The 8,846-nt window shown below is 32.5% G+C and overlaps 1 protein-coding gene across 3 annotated transcripts in view; it reads right to left on the reverse strand.

Annotated features, from left to right (window-relative positions):
• grh (grainy head) overlaps positions 1 to 970 on the reverse strand; it is a 914,307-nt gene extending 913,337 nt beyond the window's left edge. For all 3 annotated transcript variants that reach the window (XM_075359398.1, XM_075359399.1, XM_075359401.1), the window contains exon 1: positions 825 to 970. The gene's annotated coding sequence lies outside the window, so the exon portion shown is untranslated. The remainder of the gene's footprint in view (positions 1 to 824) is intronic.
• Positions 971 to 8,846: the final 7,876 nt, after the last annotated feature.

Raw genomic sequence — 8,846 nt, forward strand, 5'->3', positions numbered from 1 at the left:
TGCAAGTGTATCGCTCACGGTCGATCGTATAGTTTTTCGAAACACTGATGTAAGACCGGGGAACCGCGTACGGAAACAGGAAGGATGAGATCGTTCCCGTGAAAATACCGCAGCGGTTCGCCCGCTAGTAGCAGTAGACTATACTAGTTTACTAATTAACTGTGACCGATAGTAAGTAAAGCGGTAGTGACTGTGACTTTATGCGATGGTGGGGATCATTATTTGGGACCGGTTAGGCGGGAACGTACACAATAATTCTCGACTCCATCCGTCGGTCGGTAGATTTCATTCATAAGTTCTGCCGGTAACGTAACGTGTTTAACGGGGTACCGAGAGACGACCGGCCGGATACGTTTTGTAAACATAGACAAAAACTAGATATTGTTGTGGGAGGCGAGGTGGTGGCAAAACGAAGCGAGCACGATGTGTCTGATCGTCTACCGTGGTGGTGGTAGTGCCTGCCGGTCTCGTCTATCATTACCCGCCGACTACTACCGACCTGTTTTTGTTCCGTTTTTAAGCTCTTTATTATAATTTGTACTGCGCGCGGTCCGGGTTCGACCCGGACTGGTCTGTCTGGAATAACCAGAACTCCCGTTGCCTCTCCCTCGTATAAATAGCATTGAAGTGGTGTCGAGCGCCTAGTGTCATCCAGACACTCGACCGCCAACAACGCTTATACATACGTACTTACGTACATGCATACGTACCGACGTACGTGCACGCATACGTACATACGTACACAACATATACACGTTTACCCCCCTCCCCTTTATATTCCCGACTGGAAGGGTAAGTAACAAGTTAAACTACTATCGACTCACCTGTCGCACACCGTGTATTCCACACTCCTCACACGTGGCACCTCTTGCACGGACGACGGACGGCACCGAGAAAACGACTTGGAAGTCACCTGCGCTGTGCTACAAGGAGAAAGTCTGACGGAGTGGCGGTGCAGTTCACCCGCATTCTAAGGCTCTACTGTGAGCTCCGTTGCCAAGCTAGCCTTCTTCTTCCAACATGGCCGCCGCGCGTTTTCTCTCTCTTCCTCTCGCAATCACTCCGTCTCGCTTCGATCTTCCCTCTCTCTCTACCTCCGTCTCCGAGGCCATAGACATACCTTCAGGCATCTCACCTGGTCTTTCTTTTTTCCTTCTTCGACTCTATTTCGTTGTCGATCCTTAGGCCGCTCGCTCGCTCGTCGGAATACCTTTTTGTTTTTTCATTATTTTTCTGACCGACCCGCCTTTTTTACTCTCTTCTCCACCTCATCGCTCCCCTCGCGTTCGTAAATAAACCTGTGCTGCATTTCTAACAGAACAAAGACAATTTTAGAACGAGCATCATTCGAACGATATATATTATTTAATGTTATCGTAGAAGCCGCTGCTGCTATTTCGTTTAATTTACCTAATATAAACGGTTAATTTTCTTTTACGTAGAAACGGCTACTTATTTAGTAATTCTGTAAGAACAATTTCGACCGGCGCTGTACGTATCGAATTTAATAACCGACAAATTTTATTTATATTCAAATATTACAGTAGAAATATATGTTCTATTACGAATAAAACGTTTTGAGAAATAAAAATTAACCGGACAAGTATATTACAAAAAAAAAATATAATTACTCTTCTTCTCAGAATTTATTTGATTAAGGAAAGTTACACTTAATATTATGTTCAATAAAAAGTCTGTAAAAAACGAGTTTATTAACTGTACACTTATCATAATTCAAGGAAGTTCTATCGGAATATCTTTCATTCTAAACTACTATTTTTCATTTTCTTGCATAATAAACTTGTATGACTAGATGTTAGAATACAGTTATGTTACATTGTATTTATAAGCAACATTTTATTAATTTTATAAACTAATGACTGCTATTATACAATGTATTATTTACTTGTTTTATTTTATTTTTTATTATATTTACTGGGAAAAAAATGTCGGGTATGGGATTAGGATACGACAAAGTTATGAGTAATCAGTATAATATGAAACGTAGTTTAGATCTGAATCTCGGATAATACAAAATATGTTTTCATTATTAATATTTACATTCCACCTTTAAAGAACAAAATGCACATTTCAGTCATCTTATGTAAATAGTTATTTAATTTTTATAATTTGTGATTGTTTGTCTGCTAGTAGAGTGGATAAATTAATTTTCTCTAATAATGTTCTACAGCGATTCACTGTGATGAACGAACTTACGAGTTCTCCTTCAAATTTCGTGGTAAGCTGGCATATGATGAATCTTTTTCTTGAAATTTGCCTTATTTTTATCAAGATTAGACTCTGATGTCATTTCATTGCTCGAGTTATTAAAAAAAAAAAAAAAATATTTTATTAATTTTTACTAATATTACGTTGATTTTTGTTAGTAAAACTTTACCAGCAGAAATAATTATCATCATATTACTTTTTCTGGAGTAGAAGGTTACGATTCGATATATGTTACTTAAGGAAATACGATCGACGTCATTAAAATTTATAACAGAAATGGCGTTAGAAAAATTACTCGGTTTTTTCACGCTAAATCTTATTTTTACATAACCCTATATATAAGCAGTTTCTTTATTAAAATATTTATTTTGTATTCTTCAGTTCATTATCTCTAAACTGGTACATCTAAATTCTTTGCATCTGTTACTAAGATACAAGCTAACATTTTTAAAAGGAAAATGTAACTCTTCTCCGTTTTACTAATTATAGTAATCTTAATATAACACATTCTTTTCAGGTTTTCCTATTTTAAATCTATCATAAAATCATTATTACTGGAATAATTAACCAATAGTTGGATAATACGAATCGTAGGGAATTTTAAAGGATTAAATTAATATAATTATTGTACATTATTATCTTTTAAGTTATATAATAACTGATTTTTGGAACACCGTAAAAATTTGATTAATATATAGTAACGTAAACTTTACGATACAATATGATCGGCTAATAGAAAAAAATATTATTATTATTATTTTTGTTTTTTTTACTTAATTCTTATTAAAAACAAGGTTTTGATTCTGTTAAAAATTTTATTGATATTAAAAAAATTATTGTCTTTTAAATATTAAAGGTCCTTAACTTTACCACTTGTTTATACAATTAAAGAATAAACAAACTGGAGGGAGAAAATAGGGAAGACAGACAATCAAAGGGGGAAATGAAAATAAAGATGAAACTATATCAAGAAATTTTTATGTAAAAATAAAAATTAGTAAAATAAATATCAAATTGTTTAGATTTATTGTTTGGATATAAATAAATTATTAAATAAAACGAAATTAAACAAACAAAATGAAATAAAATAAAAAGTAAATAACATTTTAACCTTAATATTATGATAAGAACATATTTTTCAGAATTTGAAGAACTTTGGTGTTCAGAAACAAATATTAAAAAAATTATTCATCCTTTATAACTAATTAAATTGTTTATTTTCTTTAAAATGTTTTTTTATTTATCAAAAGTAAAGAGAATCCTAAAAGAAAATAGGTTCATAACCAAACAGATTTTTTATGCAAAGAATACATATTAGTCATTTAAAAAATCTCGAAAATCTGTTCCTTCTAAAATCTTGGTTTTTCCTAAAGACAGCGTAGAAATATATCGATTGCTGCAGATAAGGGTAGATTTATTAAATAGTTTCTGGGCAGTACGCGAGGATGAATCGGTATTATCGACTATGTAAAAGAACTTATAATCTTTCAATACAGTCCCCCTTGCTCTTCAACGCACTACTTCCATCGTTGCACAATAATGAGAGCTATGTGATGTGTTAGTCGATATCTCAAATTGGATTTCAACCGTACGGAGAATAGTAGGCGCGGACAGGGGATATTGAAACAAAAAAAAAAAATGCCTTTGATAGTTTTCCTCGGTTTTTGATTTGAATTGCAGACTTCAAATTTACTATAAGTACTTAATTGAAATACAATATATTGTTAAAATAATTTTTTTGATAATGTTCAAGGACTGGGCCTTATAATTCCCCTCTCCAGAAAAAAAGTGTTAACATCAATTTTCCTGTAGACCTTTGAATTTTTTACTAATAACACGATTGTAAATATTTTAATTTTATACACTGCTGATCATTCTGTAACTCGAAATGATTGATCCGTGTTTCGCCACAAATAATAATTTTGTTTCAGAAATTGTTACTTTAATTATAATTAGGGATTCAGACTTTTTTTGATAAATGTATAATCTCGTTTGTTTATTAAGCGTTATGAGAAATGTTTTGCGGCCCAACTGGCAGAAAATTATTTATAAAATTTAAATAATTTGTTAGGAATAACCTCTGACCAATTTGTAAATAATTTACTACTTCATCTATAGTCACTCATATGTATTTCAGAACCACGACTGACTGTTATCTTCAGTCGTAACTGTAGGCAGCCGTCAGGTCTCTTCTTCACGTTAACGTTTGTGACACCATTTTGAAAAATCTTTCGATCGACTCATAAACAATCTTTTACGATTAACACTGTTCTTGTATTTTATACAAATCTTCGATTGATTTCAACTCCTGGTAATATTTCTGGCCAAAAAAAAGACTACTGAACCCTGTTCTTCTTTGGTGCATAAGGACGCGGAGAAGCAACGTTTAATATTATGATTTCGACAGTAATATTGACTAAACTATACATCGACGTAGAATTGTTAAATATGAAATAACTCATAGCATCCGGGTATGAAAACGTTTGTTTGCCAACAGAAAAACAGAAATTTAAACGCATTAGGGATTTATCATTCATACCTCAAATTTTCTTATGAATATAACGATGTAAAATTTATAAGGTACAAGCGGCACTAGTCAAAGTTAATTTTCCTGAGAGTAATTATTTTATTCGATCTTTCTAGTCAAAAACCATAAAAAATCTCTAATTCTGCCCTTTAATTAACGTCCTTAAATTTTTACTGAGACTTTATGTGACTGGGGTAGCTGAAATACGAGAAAAATCTTTCGCTAGCCGTAACTCGCAAACGAAGAATTTTAGGAATATGTTTATATGAATTTTTTCCATTATTTTCAACAGTAGAGTAGGTTATGAAAGTTTCGGCAGAACTTCGTGATACACCTGTATAAGTAGTCGGAGATACAGGGGGAACATCTTGAGGAAGGGAACTGAATTGATAAGTTGTAGCTAACAATCTGGATTGATATACATTGTCGATTCAGTATGAGTAGATCAGATGACTGTTGAAGAGGATTTTAATGTAACTAGTGTAAATTTACCTTGTAAAGTTTATGTACGTTAATCGTCTGATTTAGTTATAAATAACCGGTATCGTTTATAATAATGGAAACTAATTCTTCAGGTTTTAATATTGTTTAAAACTGCACATACATTTTTTTTATTCGCTAAACAAAATTAATACAACTAAAAGTAATATTTCGGTTTAAATTCTTATTATACAATTAAAAAAAAAAAACAATATAAACGTTTTACTAAAAGATACTTTTATCTCAAGATAATTTAATTTATTTAAATTTATTTTAAATAGCTCTTGAACTTTATAATAAAAAAATTTTTAACAATTATTTAAAACATGTTTTTCTTCAAAAAAATACAAAAAAAAACAATGCGTGCTAATTTTCTTTTCAAGAAAATTACGTTTAAAAAGGTTTTCTATTTCTTCATGACTGATAAGAAAACCGTGGTACGCGCTCTCATATAAAACGATTTTATAATTAGAGCGCCCCCACACTTTTGTTTTTAATCATGCAGAAATAAAATTTTTTTTAAATTAATTTTTTTGAAAATAAACTTAGTATGATCTTTTTGTTTGTTATTTATTATTATTTTTTTTTTAAAATATATTAATTTTTTTATTTTTTATTTTTTTTCTACCCCAAAACTGAGTTTTGAAATCATATTTGAACAAATTAAATTCTCTTATGATATAAAATCTCTTCGTAAAATGTTAATTTTACACTATTTTTTTATTTCTAGTTGGATTATAACAATTTTTTTTTGTTGAATCCTTTACTCTAGTTTTAATTTTTTTTATTTTATAACTTCTTTTACATTTTAACCATTTGCCTTTTAGTGGATGTACTATATATAATAATAAAATTTAAATGTTTGCTAAAATAAATAATAAAAGTTGTGAAGTTCAACTCAGGCCAACCTGTAATAGGATAACTGTTATTTTACTTTCTTTTCTTTTAATTCTACGAAGTTATGTAAGGCTTCTGTGATTCTGAGTTTTATTTATTACAGAAGAATTATTTTGCCGGAACGCTTTTGTGTACGTGCAGAGATAGATTGTTGTATAAAATACACAACACTTGTCTTGATTCTAAGGTTGTAATAAAAATTCTTCATTGTTGTTAATTTAAAATAAAAAAAATATATTTTTTCTTAATATTTTAACAATTGAATTACGATTATTAATTAAATTTATTGAGATAATCAAATTATAATAATTCAAAATTAACGTAAAGTTCTTTTTTTTAATGACTTTAAACACCTTAATTTTTGAAAATGAAATTTATTGAAACTTCATCTAAAACTGAATTAGCTTTCACTCTAAATAGAGTGACGTTAGATGTATCTAAAGACTAGATGTACATCGTTGGGATGTAGCCAACACGGGACGATGGACACATCGTTTGATACCTTTGATCCGACCATGGATAGAAAGGAAGTTCGGGGACATAAATTTCTGGATAACGCAATTTTTTACAGGGCATGGGTCGTTCAGGTCCTATTTATGTGCGAGACTAAGGGTAGATAACAACAACTGTCCTTACTGTGGGGCTTATGATTCCCCTGAGCATGTAGTATTTGAATGTAACCGTTGGACTGAAAGCAGGCAATCCTGTGTAAGACGTATAGGGCCATTATCTACGGAGAATGTGGTGGATAAAATGCTACTTAACGAGGATAACTTTAATGTGATCTCGTCGTTTATAACCGCAGTTATAAAAAAGAAACATGAGGAAGCTCGTCAAGAAGAAACCGCTCGCTGATGACGGCTTGTATGTGGAATTTCCACCTACGAAATAAAAGAGCTAACCGGTGAACTGACCTGCCGTGCCGGACATACAGCCGGCGGGCGGGGAGGCGAGCTAGAGTAAAGGACACTCCTCTGGCGCGAGTCAAACTTGATTGTAGATCCGTTCCAGAGGAGTAGGTGGAAATATATAAAAAAAAAAAAAAAAGACTAGATGTAAATACGCCGAAACACGTGATATTCCAGTGCCCGCTGTAGGACGAGGAACGCCGCAACTGTACTGCCGTAACTGGGAATCTTGAGGTGGAGACCATCGATGGAACGATGTTACGTAGTTCGGTGGACTTCAACACTGTGACGGGGTTTGTGTAGGAAATACTGCAAATGAAATATTGGAAATCGAGGGGTTGAAGGACAGTTCCGCACGGAGCTGCCGTTCGCCCGAGCTTGCACGGGTAGACGGTGGCGATAAAGTGCGGGGACTCTCGAGCCTCTGAGCTAAAAGACAAAGTCCAGGCGGGGACATCCCTTCGACGGTGTCCCGGTTAGAGGTGAAGTACAAGGACCGAGTCCCAGTTTCTGGGTGATGGAGGCCGGGAACGGCGTAGCCGGGCCTGACGTTTCCCTCGTCTGCAAAGGACTTCAGGCAAAGCCACCCCACGGAATTGTGTTCAAGCTTAATTGGGGGTCTGGTTCCTAAATACAGGGGTGAAAAAAAACTTGATTTAGAGTAAAAGGTTGCAGAGTTTTTAAATTAAATTAAAAATTTTAAAGGTATTTAAAAAATTTAAATTACAAGTATATTTTTTAAAAATCAGTAAATCATAGATGCCAAAACTCGTAATAATAAAAATTATTTTTTTATTTATTTTACTGTCTCATTACTTCTAAAAAAACATTACAAACAGATATTTTTGTCCCAAGATAATATTATATCATAAATTACTAAAAGTTTTGTTTGAAATAAGGTTGCAAGCTGCGGAATGAAAACTAAACTCAAATGAAACAAATACGATTTAAAATTATGTTTGCTGTTTACGTTCGCGTGCAATTATGTTATTTATTGTCCATCATTTTTTAGAATCAAATCTCTGAATCACTGATTTCCTTAATTTTTTAATTTGAGGTTATAAATTAGTTCTTAAGAAAAAAAGATAAATTTTAAGCAAAACAGTTTTGTAAACGTAATTTTTAAATTAGTGGAAAAATTGTGACCTGATTTACTTTTCTCGGTAGAAGAAATAATGTTGAAATTTTTGTTTGTGCTTAGTTATGAACCATTAATAGCGAAATTTATTATAACGCTCGTAGAAATTTATATTCATATATATACTTATAAATTTTTACTTAAATATAACAGTAACGATCTGAAGGATTTCCATCAACAGGTACAATAACTGAATAATCGTAGACGACCTTACGAAATTAAATTAACTGTTAACAGATAATGATATAGCCATTATCATGAATAAAAATTAATCAAAAAGAGGCTTTTTAGTTAGTGAGGAACGTAATAGGTTCCGTTCATTTAGTCGGATGTACTATATCAATATAAACTTTTTAACTACTTCGAAATGCAAATAATAATCATCCCTGGAAGTGAGAATTTCCCTCAGGATTAGTTATATAATAATCATTACGCACAGAGAGTGGGAGAGAGAGAGAGAGAGAGAGAGAGAGAGAGTGAGAGAGAAGGAGTGAGAGCACCATTGATCAGTACGTTTTGTACCGCAGAGTGTTTCACAAAGCAATATATTCGTAATGAACACTAGGGCAGATACTTAAATAGAAAGATGTTTATGTATTGTTTTCTTTACTAAATTCGTGCACATTTTTTAACACTACCGCAGTTAATAAATACTTTTTAGAAAAAT

The sequence above is a fragment of the Lycorma delicatula genome, chromosome 3 (assembly GCF_047948215.1).
Source record: "Lycorma delicatula isolate Av1 chromosome 3, ASM4794821v1, whole genome shotgun sequence".
Taxonomy (NCBI): Eukaryota; Metazoa; Arthropoda; class Insecta; order Hemiptera; family Fulgoridae; genus Lycorma; species Lycorma delicatula.